A 20388-nucleotide genomic window follows, 5' to 3' on the forward strand; every position below is an offset into this window, starting at 1 on the left:
TCCTGGCTCAGCAGCAGTTGCGCCCACACATCCATGGGCGCTTGTCAGAAATTTCAGATGTCCTTGAATACCGCCCACAGAGAGCTGCAGGCTGGCAGGCTGCAAGCAGGAAACCACCTTTGTCGTGAGCTTTCCAGAGTCCTTCTCAGCCGTACCACTAGCCATTTCAGATTCTGTCAAAGCTGCAACAAGACGGAGAAAAGGCTAGTCAGATACACAGCGAGACACCGCCGCCTACTCCTTCATTGCGCCACTGTTCAAACTGACATTTATCAGCTTTCAAAAGTACATTCCGCTAAGCAGGACTAATTTTTAGTCCTCAACACTTAAATTAATATGTATTAATAGCTATCTTTTATTCAACAATGCAATTTTCACTATCACTTGATTTTTTTTGTTAGATGGTTTATGGCTTCTGAAGGGAGCAATATCATCTCAAGTGACATAGCTTCATCTAAACCACATACACACACACACACACACACACAAACACACACACACACACACACACACACACTCTCTCTCTCTCTCACTGTGTGTATGTGCACAGACATATGCTTACATATAAAATATGTGATTTTAAATAAACATGAAATTATATGATTCCTTAAGGCATTTAAAAGCATCCTTAGTGTTATTTGTCCCACTCCCTGTTCCTTATGCATAGTTCTCCATTTCCTATCCAGCTAAGGCCATGACCTCACCTTTTTCTCATTTCCCCCTTCTTAGCACTAGTATTCTACTATTTCCTCCATAGATCTCCTCCCCCATCTCAGTGTTCCTTTTTTCTTTCTTTGTATCTGTAGTAAAATATTCACATCCAAAACTTTGGAATTAAGATTCACAAATAGGAGGGAATATATGGTGTTTGACTTTTGAGCTAGGTTAAGTACAATTGATCTCATTAAGTACAATGTTTTATAGATTCTCAAAGCAATATGGGGTCTTGCTTTTATTCTTGGTTGCCTCCCAGAAATTGAAGGTAAAATTCTATTGCTGAAGACACTGTTTACTTCGAATATAGAACTTAGAGGCATTGAGCTGGGTCTGACCTAGAAGCCTCCTCGCTGAAGACTAGCTTTCATAGTAATAGCAACTGCCAAGGAAGAAAGGGGGTCAGTAGTCTTATCCATCTGTAATGCATATGGACTTATAACAAAGACCAGAACAGCAAGCTATAATAGTGGCATTGTTTCCTGGGGGTAACCAACAGCCATCTAATGGGACGTAATGCCTGATACTGTGACCCTAGCCTATTACCAGTGGATGAGGAGGCCAGAGAGCCTAGAGAGCCTACTATTGCAACATGTCTAAACCAGCTTAATGTTAACTACATTATAAATACTTACCCTTTTGCCCACAGATAAGTATAATTTTCATCCCCTTTCAAAGGAACTTTTTTGTTTTTACATCACAGACCATTATGGGAAGCCATACTGGTCAAATGCAGAGAACAACTGACTGGGCGATGTCTAGTCCGAATTGATACATCTACAGTACAACTTTCCACACTAATTAAGGCTGGGGTGACAGTGAGGAAGGGGGATAAGGAAGTTTGTAAGAGCCAGAGGATCGGGATATCTGCTGCATGGTAGTATTTTCTGTATATGGCAGGGAAGTTTACCCTTTAAATTTCACCGATATGTCTGCCTAAACAAGACCTGAAAATTAATAACACCAGTAGACATGCAACATCATTCTCTCATGGGTGGGGAAATTTTACATGTCCCTATCCCTAGATGAAGTGCTATAGTAATGACACACACACACACACACACACACACACACACACACACACACAGAGAGAGAGAGAGAGAGAGAGAGAGAGAGAGAGAGAGAGAGAGAGAGAGAGAGAGAGAGAAACAGGGGCAGAGAGGCAGAGGCATAGAGATACAGAGCTATTCATTGATTGATTCAGTCTTCTCCAGGGATGAGCCTCCTAATAGATTATCTAGTCCCACGTGTTTGGCCCTAAACACAGGGACACATGAGCAACAGTAAAGAATAAGAAGCTCTGGGTTTGAAAATTAGTTGGCATGGGAGGAGTTAGAGGAGTTAGAGGGAGGAGAGGGAGATAAAATGTTACATATGAAACTCTGAAAAACTTAAAAGAAGGATCTTTTATGAGAAATTTAAATCATTCCAAAGCGAATTTACAAAATTTGTCACCTAAGATGGCACTTTTCATTTTCTTCTCAAGTGTGACTGTTTTGTGTCTCAATGTAGGCCAGCAGTATGTTAATGAGAATTTCAGTGATCAGGGAAAGAAGATTTAAACCAATGATTTGTCTTTATCTAGGATGATGCTGAACAACTCTGTTAACTCCATGACCTTGGAGGAACTGTGTAAATTATGCCTCTGGACCTATTTGTTCTTCTACAAAATCAGTTGATTCAGTGAGGTGGGTCCTAGTATGGAGGCCTCTGAGTCTGTGTTGCATTCAAATGTAGATGAGGAACAAAAAGGCTTAAGATGGTTTTCCCTGCTCTCACATGCTCCGTTCACTTACAGGCTGGAAGAGAAACAGAACTTCTGTGCTCTGTTAAGCAGTTGGTGGTATAGCATGTAGGAATTGGTAGAAGCTTAAAGTAGCTGCTGTGGTGGAAAAAATGCAGTTGTGAGAAAAATATCTTTTGTAATCAAGGAGTGAAGAGAACAGGGGGAAAGCTTATCATCTAGATAAGATGTCTAGAATTTTAAAAAGTCATTTGGAACCTTGCCAGAATAAAATGACTTCTGGAAGCTACTTTGAGAGAGCATGCTCCCAGAAATGTTGACATTGTGTAATCACCTAGTTGTAGTAATTCTAACAGCTGTCAGGTTCAAATACAGTTTACAGAAACAGGTTACCTAGTTGTTATCCACTTCTCTGGATAGGCAAACACTTAGCACCCTCATTCGTAAATGCTCATTTTTCTATGGTCAGAATTGTAGACTATAGGATATTCTCCCTTCGTATCTGCCATTTATTGGGCTGTTCTATCACTGAAGAGTCTACCACCAATTTAGTTTTGGTTCCCTTGGAGTGACTTTGCCTTTTCTCCGGGGGAAGCTTTTAAAACTATAGTCTTGATGCTCTCTTTCAATGTCACTGTGATATGACTAGTCATAGATTTAAATTTATGCCAGGTGACAGTGTACATTTTCCATCTGGGAAATCATGTGTTTAATTTTAGAATACTCTGAGCCATATCTCCATGGGTTTTGCTTTTCTGTTTATTTCTTGCTGAATGCCACTTGGCTATATCTTTCAACACATCAATTATTTCTAGTAATGGGCTGGCTCCAGATGAAATGATCATTTTCTTACATAATACTGCACACTGCATAACTGTGTATGGTCTAAAATTTTAAAAATATTTATTTTTAAAATGATGTGTATGAGTGTCTGTGCGGAGCTATATAGAAGTGAGTTCAGTAGCCTTTAGAGGCCAGAAGAAAGCATCAGGCCTCCAGAGACTGGAGGTATGGGAGCCTATAAACCACCTGATAGCAACCTGTGTTTTTATTTTTCTTTCACAAGTTACCTACTTTTATCAGGGAAAGTTGTAGTGCATTTTAAATTTGTTCTGTTTTAACTTTTGTCACAAGTGAAATGAGCTTTGTTTTTTGCCAATCATTTTTGTGTTAATATTAGGTTTTGTCTCCTCTGCTTTTGATGATGTCTTGCAGGTTTATTTTCAGTTTTGAGTTTAAATTGCCTTTTAATTAATTAATTAATTAATCAATTAATTATTAATATCCTAATTGCTGTTCCCGTTCCTGGTCACCCCCTTTCACAATCCTTCTCCCCTTTTGCCCTCTGTCCTTCTCCTCTGACAGGGTGGGGCCCTCTGGGTATCCCCCAACCCTGCTGCATCAGGTCTCTGCAGGGTGAGGTGCATCCTCTCCCTTTGAGGCCAGACAATATGCCCTGTTCAGGAACAGATTCCACAGATAGGCAACAACTTTGAACCCTGTTCAAGTTGTTGGGGGACCCACATGGAGACTGAGCTGAATGTCTGCTACATATGTGCTTCGGGCCTCAGTCCAGCCAGTGTATGTACTTTGGTTGGTGATGCAGTCTCTGAGAGCCGCCAAGGGTCTAGGCTAGTTGACTCTGTTGGCCTTTCTATGCTCTTATCTCCTTCAGGGATTTCAGTCCTTCCTTCTATTCTTCCATAAGAGTCCTTGACCTCAGTTCAATGTTCTCAGTTCTCTGAGCGCTTTCTTTCTAGCATTTCAGGGCTATCACAAACCTATACCTTTGGCCTTCAATGTGTAGCCAGTTCTTAGACTTGAGGTATAATACCTTTTTTTTTTTTTCTTTTGGATTTTTGGATTTGTTTTTTTTTTTTGTTTTTTTTTGTTTTTTTTTCCCCCGAGACAGAGTTTCTCTGTATAGCCCTGGCTGTCCTGGAACTCACTCTGTAGACCAGGCTGGCCTCGAACTCAGAAATCTGCCTGCCTCTGCCTCCCAGAGTGCTGGGATTACAGGCATGCACCACCACCGCACGGCTGAGGTATAACACCTTTATCTGGTGTGGATATCAAGAGTTCTCAAAGATGGTCCCAGGTGGTAGCTTATTCCAATACCATGATGTCATATTAGACAAATTGTCTTTCATTTATGACAAGAGTTTATCCACATAAACTCATTCTAAGTTGAAAGTAGTACAAATTAAAACTACATTTAATACTTCTGACCTGTTTAGCATTGTAACTTAGCCTAACCAATCTTGTATATTTTCAGAATGTCTATTTTATGCTACAGGGTCCCCAACACATTTAGCACAAACCTGTTATGTGATAAAGTATTGAGTATCTCATGTAATTTAGATTATTGTACTGGAAGTGAAAAGCATAATGGTTGCTGGAATGTTTTTGAACACTTATAAACTTGACAATTCCTAACTTAAGCCATTGTTATGTCAGGGACTGTATATTTGTTTACCAATTGTATTCCTAAGTGCACAGCTGAGCATTTTCTCAGACTGTGTCCCAGTTTTGTTGTACTATAGGTAGTAAAGAACCACTGTAGCCTTTGGCCTCAAGGGATGAACTTGCTACCACTTCCCTGCCATACACGGAGTGTTTAATTTTATTATTATTGTGTGTATGGCATGTGTGTATGCATGAGTTCATGAGTGTGTGTGTGTGTGTGTGTGTGTGTATGTATGTGTGAACCTGGGTGCACATAAGCCATGGTGTGTGTGTCTGGGGGGGGGGAGGTTGGTTCTGCTCTCCCACCATAGGTTTCATTCAGTAAGTGAATTCAGGTCATCAGACTTCTACCCACTAAGCCATCATTTCGTTGTCCACTCAAGGCATTGTAATTCATGTCATTGTGTTATAACACAAATGTGCATCTACCTATCCACATCAGAAACCTTAGTTTGGCTTACCAAGCTGTGACTTAGCTAATAGAAGCCATTTGCTTGCTCTTTCCTGAGTATGTCCTAAGTCTACTTAATGTGAACACCTTCATGTTCAGGCTTTTGTGTGTCATTTCATTGCAATTTTACCACAAAGGAAGTTGGGGTTTAGCAACTGGAAGTGTGCTACTTACAGCCTCATAGCTAGTAGGTGACAGAGACTTCTCCTATAAACTAGGAGAGCTTGAAAAAGCTTCTGGAGAAAGTGTTAGAAATTTTATGATGAATGTTTAGATGGAGAGAAAATAATGTGCTTTATGTCACCAAACAACTAGAGGTCTGATAATCAAAAAGTGACAAGAATTTCCAGTAGCTGCTGCTACCTTCCATTTTCCAAATGTGAAGTCTTTTTTTTTACCTTCATCTAAAATGCCTAAAGTGCCTTCACTAGTGCTTTTTAACACCATTCTGCCCCATCCAACGCCTCTAATGCTGGTCTGTGCTCCATATTTATTGTAGCAAAAGGATAGATGTTACCTTTATTGTGCTTTCCAAAGGGAACAAAAAGATAGAACTTTTGTCTGATGAAGTGTTTCTGTGCACTGTAGAATTGTTTTGAGATGCCTGCAAACCATAGAGAATGTGAACCTCCTTAGTGCTTTACAAATGCTAACTCATTTGGTCCTTCTAATGGGCATAGCTATGGGCTCCATTGCTAGCCTCATTTTGAAGATAAGTAAACTGAGGCTCAGAGAACTTAGGAAATTATGCAAGGTCACCTGGAGCAGGACTGACTGTCACAAAGCTGTGATTCTACGTCTGCTGCCTACCTCAAGTACCAGCTTCCACTGCGATGCTATAGTGTATGCATTAGATATTTTTCTCTTGCTGTGCTAAAATACCCTGACCAGAAGCAACTTAGGGAAGAACTTATGATTCAGAGGGTTAGGGTCCATAATAGTGGGGGAAAGGCATGGAGAAGACAGGCATAGTGGCAAAAGCAAGAAGCTGTCTGATCATATTTTCAAGCCATGCAGAGGAAGCAGAGAGAGATGGGGAGAGGGAGGGAGGGAAGGGATGAGCGAGGGAGGGAGGGAGAGGAGGGAGAGAAAGAGACCAAGGAGGGGGCAAGGCTTTGTAAACCCTCAAAGCCCACTCCAATGACATACTTCCTCCAGCAAGGCTTAACCTTCTGAAGGTTCCATAACTTTCTCAAGTAGCCTCCAACTGCAGACTAAGTGTTCAGATACAGGAGCCTCTGTGAGGTGTTTCTCATTCAAACCACCACTTGTGAATCCATGTTTCAGAGTTGTCTTTTATTTTTTAAACAAGCAACCAGACACATCAGGAATATATTTTATTTTAAAAAAACATTTTAATTGAAGCACCCTACCCTGCTACTAGTGACTTTTTTATTACCTGCCCCCACTATGCTTCTGATATTGTCAAGTTGCATAAAGCTTAATTTTATGGCATGGTTTTTCCTTGTCATTCCACTCCGTGTAGTAATTTCATCAAGTTTTTATGGAATGGACTGACTATAGGGCAATACTTTGCTAAGACTTATGGGAGCATGAAGCTAGGTGTAATAGTCCTATCTTGTATCTCCTTTGCAGTTCATTGTTTTCAGAAGGCAGCCAGGTCCAAACCAGCTATTGTCTAGTTTCTCATGGTACCTTTAGGTAACTATTATATCCTATGTGCCTTATTTAAGCCCATCTCCTCATGCTTCACTGATAAGGACTATAGGCAATAGGTAGCCACTATTTTCTTTTTTGAGTAACAAGATAGCCCACCTTTCCTCATGCAGGATGAGTTACAGTTGATATCTAGGTGCCTGAAGTTCTTGTTTCTCTTCTCTTCAGTTTCCTTCTTCATCACCAGATAGTGACAGAAACGGGAAGCAGTCGTAGATATACTCTGGCTTTAATGGGTAATGTCAGTGGAAGACAATAGGGTTTGAGCTCAGGGATGCACCCAGAGACAGTAACTAAGAACATGGCTTGGGCTTTGAATCTGTGTCTTACTGGCCTCAAGACTTTAGCAAGGTGTCTTCCTGTCTCAATTTCATCATCTTAAAAATGAACATAGTAGGAGTATAGATTTTTATAACTAAAAAAGTGAAAATCAATAGGTCATTTAGTGTCTGACATATGACCAGCCATATACAGTCATTAAGAGTTGCTATGATTGTTATCAGTCTATGACAAATGAAACAAAAGGGATGAGATCTAGTTGGAAAATAAAGGAAACTTGGGATAACCAGAGTGGCCACAAGCCAAGGATGAGTGCTGGCATAGAGCATGTGACCACTTATAATAGAATTAGTTTCTCTCTTTCTAAATGGTAAGAGGATCAAACCGAGGGGTTCACACAGGCTAGACCAGTCAATTTATCCCTGAGCCACCAGCCCTTGGTTTTTGTTTTTATTTTGTTCTTTTTGAGGCAGAGTCTTGTTATGGAGTCAAAGCAGACCTCCAAATTGTGATCTTCCTGTCTCAGCCTCCCTGGAGCTGGGTTTACAGGTGTTAGCAGCACATGTACATTCAAATCACTTTCATATTCGTGTCTGTGACCTTCTATGAGCTTCTCTTCTGCCTCTATTATTCTCAGGTCCAAATCCTCACCAGTCACCAGTTTCTACTCATAAGAGAAAGTCCAAAGGGACTTCTAACCTAAGGGAAGCTAAAGCAAGTGAGATGGATGAGTGCACAGTAGGGGCCTTCCAACCCTGCAGTCTTTGAGCCTGCAGTCTCCCACGGCGAGCATCATCTCTCTGTGTAGGATTTCTTTATTTTCTTGAAGATTTTTTGTCTGACCAAGATGCACAATATTTCATACTTTACCCAAAAACTCTTGATAAATATCTTTTATTCAAGTGGCAGCTTCAAAGGCTTGCTGTCCTGAAAAAGCACTAAACCAGAGAAAACAGGATAAAATAGGTGTTCTTCTCAACTCCTTCCAAAGTGTCTCACTCTGATGAGAAACAGACATGTGACATGTTGCTATCCCCTGTTTCTGGACCATTCTGGGGATGCCTCAGTTTTTTGGCCTTCAGTACTTTAGCCTTGGTAATATTCCAGTGTTTCTACCATGCTGATCACAGGCAGAGTGAGGAAGAAGTGTGTGCATTATCAGCTTACTGAGACCAACTTGCTGTGTGCTGGAGCTTTGCTTGCCTCTGACTCCTTCCTGGGGGTTCTATATAGCAGGCAGCAGGGCATCCACTCCTTGGCATCACATTATCGACTTTAGTTTTTAACCTAGTCCCTGTGCATCTGCTAAAATGGAGTAGTAGTACCTTTGCAGTTGCTGGCAGTGAAACTGCTGCATCTATTTAGCTTATGCCACTAGGTGGCACTTTAGGGACATTGCAGGAAATTGGCTCCGCAGGATTTATGTTTTAAAGTTTTTATTGACATATAACATAGAGATATCGAAAGATCTACATCGAGTGTACAACTCAATCAATTTTGAGAAGGCAAATACATACATGTAATATACACACAAATCGAGAAGTGGAATGTAACCAATACTTCAGAAGTAGCCTCCACCCCATGCTGTTTTGCCATACTTCTCTTCTTGGGATTGGTATTGTTTTGACTTCTAACAGCATAGATTACATCTGTGTTTTCTACTTGTATCAGCTGGGTTGTGTACCATGTATTTTTGTCTGACTGCTATTGCTTAAGTGATGTTTGAAATACCATATGTGATCATTGATGTATAGTATTCTACTATATATGCAAATATTGTAGCTTGCTCTTGTTGATGGATATTGGGTAGTTTTCAGATTTTGGCAATGATGAGTAGTGCAACTCTATACCATCATATCTAAACTGTTGAGTGGATCTGTTGCTATTTTTTGGGTATAGAGCATAGAATGTTCTGGGTCATAACCTAGGTGGATCTTCAGCTTTCATGGAAACTATAAACATGTTGACAAGGTGTTAGTACAGGTGTACTTCATTAGTGGCCCTCCATTTCCACTTGCTCATTCTCTTTTGTTCCAGATTTATTTATTTTTCACTTTTTGAGACAAGGTCTCAGTATGTAGCTCTGGTCAGCCAGGAACTCGCCATGTCGATCAGGCTGGCTTTGAACTCACAAAGATCCACCTGCATCTGCCTCTTGAGTGCTAGGATTAAAGGCATGCTTCACCATGCCCGAGCAGATTTATTTATTTTATTTTATGTATATTGATGTTTCTTGCATGGATGTCTGTGTACCATATGTGGGACTGGTGCCTGCGGAGGTTAGAAGAGGATACTGAATTCCCTGAAACTAGAGTTATAGATGGTTGTGAGCTGCCTGTGTAGATGTGAGAAATCTAACTCAGGTTCTCTGCAAGAGCAACAAGTATTCCTAATTGCTAAGCTATCTTTCCAGACCTTTCTTGCACAGTCTCAGCTAACTTATTTTATTGCTGCATCCAATTCTTAGTTTTCTCTTCTTTTCTTGTCTTTCTTTCTTTCTTTCTTTCTTTCTTTCTTTCTTTCTTTCTTTCTTTCTTTCTTTCTTTCTTTCTTTCTTTCTTTCCTTCTTTCCTCCCTCCCTCCCTCCCTCCCTCCCTCCCTCCCTCCCTCCTTCCCTCCCTTCCTTCCTTTGTAGTTCCTTGTTGGCAAGCTATTTTTAGCTGATATTTTAAAGCTACATTTCTCTCATAGATAAAGTTCACCCAGCAAGGCTTTGTCAGCCCATCTTTGGACATTTGTAATAGCTTGATTGTGAACTAAGAGTAGTTAGAAAAGATACTGTTCTACTACTGCATCACTCAGAGCCAGCAATAGGAGAAGCACAGAGGCTTTCCCAAGACCTCATCATGAAATGCCTCTGAATTGGGGGCCAATTGGACAGGCAGGCAAGGGGATTGCCTAAGGCATCTTTATTCAACTTACTCATGGGAAACTCAACTCTCAGAAGTCTGCCATAGATAGACAACTGTGTCTCTGGCGGCCATGCTGTGTATTCTACTATAGGTGTGTGATAGAATGTGTGGATTCAGCTCAGACCTCTGTCCTGTGAATAGAAATTATAAACAGAAAAAAAAAACCAAACCTTAGTGATGGTTAAAAAAGTTTTGATTTTATTTTACCCCCAAAGTAAAACACCTTCCTTAGTTGTATGAACAAGTGTGTTTCATGGATATTGTCCATAATCCAGTGGGTTTCCACAGTCCATATGAGGTTTGACCATGTGACTGCTGAACTCAGGGTTTAGTTTACAGTTGTTGATTTCTATCACCGACCTGTGTCTGGGAACCTTGGCAGTGTTTTCTCTGGTCTCTTCCATGTTGGATTGATGCGCTGCAAGGAAGGGTGCTTCAGAGGTGCTCAGTGCAAACTGGCTGACTTTAAAACAGTTATATTTTTCATAACTTCTCCCATCCTGTATTGATAGCAATAATATCCAGTGGCACAGATCTAGGTTGTGGATTGTTAGTCACTTTTACTCTGAACTGGAGCCAGCATGTTGTCGCTGTTGGTTTCCATCTATTCTACAAGGGAGAAAATGTCCCTTGCATTGAATTGGCTGCTATTTACAATGACAGAAACTATGCCTAAGAGATCAATTGTACCTTTAGTCCTAATTATAGCAGTTTTTGCCATTATTGAACAGTCATTATGTAATTGTGCTTAGCATTCTGGACAGATATTCTCCTTAATCCTCATAGTGCTATGAATTAGATAGATTATCCTCATTTTGCTGATGAAAAGAATTACAGCTTAGAGAGGTCAAGTATGCACCTAGTAAGGGCACAAACTGAATTTGACTGCATAGTGTGTACCAAGTACCTGCTGTGTTCTGTGATCACAGTTGCCTTTTGATCAGTGTTGAGTTTGTTGCTGTCTCATTCCATTTGTTGATTACAACAGCCCTTGTTTGATGTCACATAGGTTACAAACTGGGTGAATGATGACAAAACAAGGCACACATTGTGTTCTCTCAAGGGACTTACAGTTCACTTCTATTTCTCCTTTTTGCATGTGATTGGGTTGTGGATTGTAGGAAGCTCTGGTCACTGATTATTGAACAACAGGGTTTGTTGTCGCTAGGGTGCTGCTGGCTGTTGATTCTGCATCTTCTGTCTAGATGTGGCCAGGTGAAAATCAGGCACTCACTGACATTTAGAATGCTGAGATGATGCTGAAAATACCCAGAAGGCTGCAGTAGGGCTGTCCACACATCTCTCTAGAATCTAGCTGTTGCTTCTAGGATTTTCAGGGTTAAACAAAGCTTGTTTCTTTTTTGAAAATAACTTATGTGCACTGGTATTTTGCTTGCATGTATGTCTGTGTAAGGATGTCAGATGTTGGAGACAGTTGTGAGCTGCCATGTGGATGCTTGGAATTGAACCTGGGTGGTCCTCTAGAAGAGTGGGTCAGTGCTCTTAACCACCAAGCCATTTCTCCAGCCCTGTGTTTCTTTTTCTAACCCATGGGTATGGGTATTATAAAAATGTCAAAGTCACCAATTATTCATACCCTGGCAAAGTTCTGCAGTTGAACTTTAAAAAAATAAAATTGGAAGTTTTTGTTTCAATATCAAATTTTGAACTAAATCTTACTGCTAATAATGCATTTATAGTCTTATGACTTACTCTCCCATTCCATATATAAGTAGCTGAGCAACCAGTTTTGAAGCCTAGTCAACCCTTCCCAGAGTACCTGTGGCTGAGTCCTGACCAGTGTCTCAGAGACTCCATCTTAAAGAATTTGGTCTATCAGTACCCAGAGTTGATCTGGGATGGTTGCATAAAAATCACACAGGGTCTTGTTAAAATCTGTTTCTAATGTTCTACCCCTGGGAAAACTCTGATGAGAAAAGACTACAGTACTGTCTTGATATTTGTAGTTTATTAAACTTCCCTAGATAATTCTCTTTTGCCAGCTATATTCGGGAGCTCCTGGGCTGGAAGATTTGGAATGTAACTGTGCCCAGCACAGGCTCTCTGTGGTTGAACTAACTGGTTATGAGTCAGTTGATGGAAAAACCTTTGCCTGGTAGAGAGATTGTATTGTGTGCAACAAACCTCCATATAGTGGGGATCCCACTATATAGCTTTGAGTTAGGATGAGATACAAGCTGAATTACTCCACTCAGGATGGAATGGTCTGAATAAAAACCTAAAGTCTAGGGAAAAATCTGCTCAAGGTTCTGCAGTAGCCCAGGTAGGAAATGTGATGAGCACTTATGCTCAGATCTGGAAGTAGTTCCTTTATTGAGCTAGCTTGCCTCAGTTGAACCAGAATTTATGTTGGATTATGTTATTTAAAAGTCTATAATTTTTCAGCGACATAGATGATTTCTACTCTGTTTTAATGCTGTGTGTGTGTGTGTGTGTGTGTGTGTGTGTGTGTATGTTGTCTTATGTTGCACATGTGGAGGCCAGAGGAAAATTTTAGGGAGTTGATTCTCTCCTACTATTTAGGTTCTGTGGATTGCACTCAGGTCATAAGGCTTTGTGGCAGGTAATTTTACCTACTAAGCCATCTTGAAGGTCTCTATTTATTATTATTATTATTATTATTATTAATTTTTTTTTTTTACCAAGGATGGGATGTGGGTGCCTTCATCAGGGTTACTATTGTTGGGATGAAACACCATGACTAAAAGCAACTTGGGGAGGAAATGGTTTACTTTGCTTGCACTTCCACATTGCTGTTTGTGGTGGTTTGAATGAGAATGACCCTCATAGGCTTATATATTTGACTGTTTGGTCCGTAGTTGGTGGAACTGTTAGGGGGAGGATTAGAAGGTATGGCCTTGTTGGAGGAGGTAAGGTATATCACTGCCAGTGGACTAAGGTTTTTAAAGCCCATGATGGGTCTGGTTTCTTTCTCTCTGCAACTTGTGGATCAGGATGAAAACTCTCAGTTACTGCTCCAGTGCCCTTTCTGCCTGTCTGCTGCCCCACTTCCTGCCATGATGACCATGGATTCACCCTCTGAAACTGTAAATAAGCATCCACTTAAATACTTTGTTTTATAAGTTACCCCGGTCATGGTATCTCTTCACAGCAATAGAAAAGTAAGACACTGTTCATTATTGATGGAAGTCAGAGCAGGAACGTGGAGGCAGGAGCTGATGCAGAAGCCATGAAGGAATACTGCTTTTTGGCTTGCTCCTTATGGATTTCACAGCCTCCTTTCTAATAGAAATCAAGAATGCTAGCCCATGCGTGGCACCACCCACAATGGGCTGGGCCCTCCCACACCAATCGCTAATTAAGAAAATGCCTTACAGAGTTACTTACCTACAGTCCAATTATTTTTTCAATTGGGGTTCCTTCCTCTCAGATCATTCTAACTTGCGTCATGTTGACATAAAAATTAGCTAGCACATGGACCATGATATTGAAGTCAAACAGCATGTTCTTCATTCCAATAGTACTCGGTCCATGCCCTGTGTTCTAAAAGTACATTCTATAGAGTATTACTTCTGCTGGATGCTAATGGGAGTAACACAAAAGGAAGGAAATGAAGCCAGTGAGTGAGTCTAGGAAGTGCTGTGGTCAAGCAAAGGCAAGTGGTTTCTTTTCCCTTGCAGCATTTCAGAGCACAGAATGTATAATGTATTCCATGAAACTTCAAGGAAGAGATGGGTGAGGTGGTGCTTTCCAAGCTGATCGTTATATATTTTCCTTTTATATCAAGGACTGGCAACTATGGCTTACAGTCAAGTTTGCCCTTCATCATTGTTTTGTAATAATATTTCTCAGAACACAGCTATGCCCATTCATTATATTGTCTGAGGCAAAAAAGGTTGCCCATCTCCTGAACCTAAAATATTTACTGTATGTCCCTTTATGGAGAAAGCTTGCATGCCTCTGCTCTAGACAGTTCATGGATTAATCTTCGTGTAGCTGCAGTAGAGAGCTACTGCCACAGGGAACTATGTAGCTCTTTCTAGCACTATGCTGTGATGCACCTGCTTAATTATATTCAGTTTCTCTATGCCCATAAAATTTCCCCTCTTGCTTGGAGCTATTTTCTCTCTCAGCTATTTACCCATCATCCCAGGTCAAAGCTAGAGATCCTTATCTTTGTTTTTTGTTTCACTTAACTATATTTCATCAGTTACCAAGCATGTACTCAGTTTCTAGTCTAAATAGTTCTCATTGACTGCATGTTCCCATTCTTGTCCACCTGGCTTATTTTATGGTTTATTTTAGTTTCTTAAGATAGGGTCTTGATAGATGGATAGCCCAGGCAGTCTTTGACCTTGCAGTTCCCCTGCCTCAAATCACAGGTGGCAGTGTGTGTGTGTGTGTGTGTGTGTGTGTGTGTACATGATTTATATAACAATCACATCTTGTTTCATTTTCTTCTTCAGCATTATTATGGAATTATCTTCGCTTCGTGTGGGTTGCATCCAATCCTTTCCACTCACTGGGTCCAGAAGAAGCTTTTGAAAGTGCATAGGAAATCAGGTCATTCTCCATATAAAGTCTGTCAGTACATCCAGTGCCTTCAGGCTAAGCTCCAAATTCTTAACATTCACATACATGGGGCTAGCTAGAGTCTGGTCAGGAAAATATGAAGACTATGCTATTTCTTAGTAGAAGAGATGTAATTTAAGGAATTAAGGAATTAGGAATGTACCAAAAGAATTAGCTATTTCCACGCTTCTACCTGCTGCAAGGTAGGAAAAAGTGTAGAAGTGGGAAATAGTGTCACATATGCAGGAAACTTGCATTTATATCTATCTACAAGTGAGTCATTCATTGTCTGTGTCCTGCTGAGGGTGAGTTTGGGAGGCAGGCTTCCTCCACTGAGAAGATAGCTATAAGACCTTAGTAGCTAGCACTCAGAGCAGCTAGTTGGATGGGTATGTACCGTCTATGTAAAGGTGATCTGAGCTTTGACAGCTATTTGCCTCCTTCCTATAGTTCATACTTTTACCATTGCCCCTGGCATACCAGAGGCAAAACAGTCTCTATAGTGGAATAAATGAGTGTGCAGAATGCTCTCTGTGGCTGCTCTGGTAAGTCAGATGAGCAAAGGCCATGTCTTATCAGCCATGGGAAAATACAAAGCAGCAGGTTAATTTTTCACATCCAGAGTAGTATCATCTTGTTATCTAATGAGGCTGTTTCATTGCAAAACTAGAATGAAAGGGTTTTCATTTATATTAGAAGAAGGAGGGATATTAATATTAAAACATTGTATATATGTGGTCAAAACAAGTGGTTGGGAAGGTGTAAGTCCCATTAGAGAAAGTATTGCTGGTTTAGTGGCTTTTTGATACACTTTTGTTTTAAGATTTATTTACTTTTATTTTATGTGTATTAATGAGCACAATGCTGGCATGCTTGGTGCCTGTGGAGGCCAGAAGAGGGAATCAGAGCCCTTGGAACTGTAGTCATGGATGGTTGGAGCCACTATGTGGGTACTGGAACTTGGACCTGGGTCCTCTACAGGAATACCAAGTGCTCTTGGCTACTGAGCTATCATTGCAGTTATTTTGTTAAATGACCATGATGTGCCTGCTAAGACACTATGCTTATGGCCATCGATTAGGGCTGCTGTCAGTTTTGGCCAGCAAAGCTACATTTTGCATGGAGGGATGGTTAGGTTAATACAGAGTCTTATAAGTGTTCAAAGTGTTGAAAATAGAGACTGTTGGACATGCAGCCCTAAATGGGACACCTTTATCACCCCCTACAAGGCTTGTGAAACATCCCAGAAGAGAGGGTGGGAAGACTGTAAGAGCTGGAGGAAGTAGAGGACTGCTGTGAGATGCCGACTTCCAGACATGACGTGCTCATGGGAACTCATAGAATCCGAATATGTAATTACCTGCACAGGATCAGTACATGGTCCCAACACAATCTGTTCTGGAAGGGAGAGGATCTCATGAGGCTCCACCCTTCCCTTAGCGTCTATAGGCAATTAATAATGACTAGAGGAGGAAGAGATTTTCTTCTGTGTTGTAGCCGCTAGTAAGGTGCCTCCATTCCTGTAAACCAACTCTCTCACTTGTGCATTTACAAGCAATCCTAGTGAAACTCATTGGGTCACCAAGAAATCAAACCCAAAACACATAAATAAGGGAGAACTCATAAGGGAGAGGAAAGGATCAGTGGGAATGTGAGGAGGACAAGAGCACAGGGTAAATACAATCAAACATATACATATATATGAAAATTCCATAATGAAACTTGTATGTATAATTAATATAAACTAAAAGGCAATGAAATAAACATTATATGTATAATGCACATTATATATAAATATGTATTTCAAGCTTCAGTGACCTGGCTCTCTGCTTCCTGACTGAGTGTATGTTGTTTCATATGGAACCATGAAGCCACAACTGCTGTTTATAATATCAGTTTTAAGCCAAATGGATGCTTCTTTCATTGGAGTTAAAAGTTGGACTTTAGTTTCTACAACTAAGACTTTTGCACAAGGCCATGCTGTTGACATAGTAGAGTGTTTCCCACCTCCACTTTCTTAACTCCACTGAGGAAGAGGCCAGCTACTGAGGCCCTCCTGCCTTTATGGATTATCATTCTTCTAAAAGTGATGATTTACAGATGTGTAAAGAAATAGCAAAGGAACCCCGCCACTTTATGCTGCCACCCAGCTGCTAAGCCTGATGTGGAACGCGAAGCCTATGCTATTTTCATGAAGGGAAACAGAATAGCTTATTGTGATGAGGCAGTTTTGCATGTCTAAATCTCATTTTCAATTTCTCTTACCATAGAGCTAGTTTTCTCTCCCTGTGCCGCCTTCTGACAACCCCCCCTCCAATTCCTAATTTCCACCCTTTGAGATTCATGCCTTTGAATATTCAGTAGAGAACCCCATTTCAAACCAGTCCTGAGGTAACAAAAGGTGGTAGGGAGGTCCTGGGGTGTTCTAAAGGAAGCTGTTGGCAAGATTCTCTCTGAGCTAATATTAAACAGTTGTCTGTCTTCACTCCTAGAGCAGGAACACTCGGGCCACTGCATACAATTTCAAGATATTTGTAAATGGAAAAGTCCCACCTCAGAGCAGCCTAACCACTGCCTCCTCAGCTTTCCACCAGATGGCTGCTTATTTTTAGGTGGTAATAACAAAGACAGTCTACTGCTTTTGCTGGGCTCCTAATTCTCATTTACGTTGAAAAGGTCAGTTTGTCATCTCCCTTGGTATTTCCATGAGGAAACTTCACTCATCTCCACAGGGAATCGGTGGAAGATACAACCTCTGCTTACTTTGTAATGGGAGAGAACTAGCAAATCAAAAGGCAGCAAAAGGCAGCATACCTGGCCACTCCTCCTCTGCTGCTTGCCTGCTGTGATTTGTCCCTGCACACCTGTGGTCCCTGCAGGGGTCTGCATGCATAGACTTGGGGCCAGAGCATATACCTTTCAAGTAATAAATTGCAAGTGGCAGGCAGGAAGGGACCTCAGATTCAAGATGGATTCTTCACCAGAAGCCCTGTATTGGAGTGGGTGGTAAGTTTTTAGCTGCTAGAAAATGACATTTGACTCATGGATCTTAGAAAGTGATTCAGAACTCCCAGGAACAAGGAGGGGTGAATGCTGCACTCTCCAGTCTGTTGACAACATGTGGCTCCTGGAGAGCTTCACTGGTACTTAACATGCCCCTAAACAAGCTCTCCTTATTCTTCCTTGTGATGGAGTGGCCCCCATGGATGCATATATTAACTAGGGGGAGGGTAGCATTAGGAGGGGTGGCCTTGTTGAAGGAAGTATGTTACCTGGAGTGCTCTTTGGAGTTTCAAATCCCCAAGCCAGGATCTCTCACTTCCAGTTGCCCCCTGATTCAGACATAAAACTCCAGGTTCCTTCTCCAGCACCATGTGTGCCTGCATGCAGGCATGCTGCCTGCCATGATGATAATGGACTGAACTCTGAAACTGTAAGCCAGACCTAATTAAATGTTTTTCTTTTATAAGAGTTGTCATGGTCACGGAGTCTCTTCAAAGGAATAAAACCCTAAGATACTGCTCCTTCTACACTTCCTGTCTGAGAGACTGGCCTCAATCTTCTGATATGCCAGGCTAAAATTCTGGTTGTCTGAGTATATGTACGTATCTTAGCTGGGGTTTTATTGCTGCAACAAAACATCATGACTAAAGAGCAAGTTGGGGAGGAAAGGATTTATTGGGCTTATACTTTTACATTGTAGTATGTCACTGAAGGAAGAAGCCAGGACAGGAACTAAAACAGGGTAGGAACCTAGAGGCAGATGCTGGTGCAGAGGCCATGGAGGGATGTTAGTTACTGGCTTGTTTATCATGGCTTGCTCAGCCTGCTGTCTGATAGAACCCAGGCTCAGGCATAGATCCACCCACAATGAGCTGGGCCCTGCCCTATCAATCACTAATTAAAAAAATGCCTTACATCTGGATCTTATGGAGACATCTTCTCCATTGAGTTTCCTTCCTTTCAGATAACTCTTAGTGTGGGGGTTAAGTTGAAATAAGACTGGCCAGTATAATAGACCTTTGTGAGTTTTCATTGGACCTACCTCTCTTCCCCATCCACACATGTATCTCTTGTAGCTGACTGTATAATACATTTCACTCAGACCTCAGCTACATGTCACCTCCTAAGTCTTAACTATCCTACAAGAGTGAGCGCTCCTATAATCCCCACTCCTCTACCACACTATATTGAAACATGAATCTCTGATTATTTATCTACTTCTTCCACTGGACCACCAGATGGCTGTAAGTAGAACTGATCCTTGTTTATCTTTGAATGCCAGCATATCCAGCCAGAAGTAACTGTTTGATAAGTAATGCCTTGTAGGAACAACATTGAGACCTATGAGCATCTAAGGCTGTATCATACCATGGTAACAAGCTTAGCTTTGGAATTCAAAACCTGGCCTCAGACCCTGCTATTTGTATGATCTTTGGGTGAGTTTCTTGACTTCTTTAAGTTTGTCATCAGCAGGCTGGGGATAATCCCTACTTAAGGCTGTGGTGATGTGATATAATAATTTATGCGGAACACTTGAGCAAGGTCTGTATGACACGTACATGGAATTCAGTTTGTCCTGGAGTCTAATCATAGCAACAGCAGCAGCATGAATAATAACACAGCCATCTCTACTGGAAGGAGAAGTTGTGAGAAATAGATGGAACTTGACATCGGACATGGCGAATGTGTGTATATAGATTTAAAAGAGGTAGAGAGTTGTTGAGGATAAAATGTAGGAACAAGGGCTAGAGATATTATATAGGAGTAATTGCCTCACAAGTATGAAACCTTAGGTTCAATCTCCAGTACTGCAAAATGAATGAATAACTAATTTGACCAGTGAGGTGGCTCAGTGGGTAAAGGTGGGTGCTAACAAGCCTTACAATCTGAGCAGGATCCCTGCACCCCACATGGTGAGAAAGGAGAAGTGACTTCCACAAAGTCCTCTTTGACCTCCATACATGTACCATGACACACATATGCATGCACACACAATAAATAAATTCATAAAAATGTGTAAGTAAGATTCAGGAGCAGATGGTGTTACCCTGGGAAAGAATGAACATGGGAAAAATTGGGGCAGGGGAACTGAAGACAGAGAACCCCGAGAAAGTCTACATTTCAGGAGTTAAGAACACAGTCGGAGTGGAAAAGGGAGAGAGAAGCTCAGAGAGTGCCACTTCTCTACCACCTGAGATCACCAGGGGTGACATTTTGGAAGGGAAGTGAATGAGGAGAATATAAAAGGCAGCTAGAGTCTGCTAACCTTAGCTCCCTGGGAGCCAGTTTGTTCATTGTAGGAGGCTAGAGATGGCCATGCATGGGGTGGAGTGGCAGTTGTCTGCGCTACAATTGTAGTGTGAATTAGTTTTCAGTAAATGAAGGACTGATACCAGTGAAATGTGCAAGTCACTTTGCTCCTAAGTAGCTGGTTTTTTTCATCATGTCAGCATTTTTGCATCACTGCTTAATAGCAGCTGAAAGCAAAGTGCTCTACCACAGCTGAAGGTGCAAATCCTTGGGGACCCAGGGAGCCTTATGTAAGTCCCATTTACCCTGTGTTCCACTATGTCCTGAAGCGCTTGGGA

At 41.2% G+C, this 20388-nt stretch overlaps 1 protein-coding gene across 7 annotated transcripts in view; it reads left to right on the plus strand.

Annotated features, from left to right (window-relative positions):
* Window positions 1–20388, plus strand: part of Reps2 (RALBP1 associated Eps domain containing 2) — a 244272-nt gene that overhangs the window by 189943 nt on the left and 33941 nt on the right. The gene's annotated exons all lie outside the window — the stretch shown is intronic.

This window comes from Apodemus sylvaticus, chromosome X, assembly GCF_947179515.1.
Source record: "Apodemus sylvaticus chromosome X, mApoSyl1.1, whole genome shotgun sequence".
Classification (NCBI taxonomy): domain Eukaryota; kingdom Metazoa; phylum Chordata; class Mammalia; order Rodentia; family Muridae; genus Apodemus; species Apodemus sylvaticus.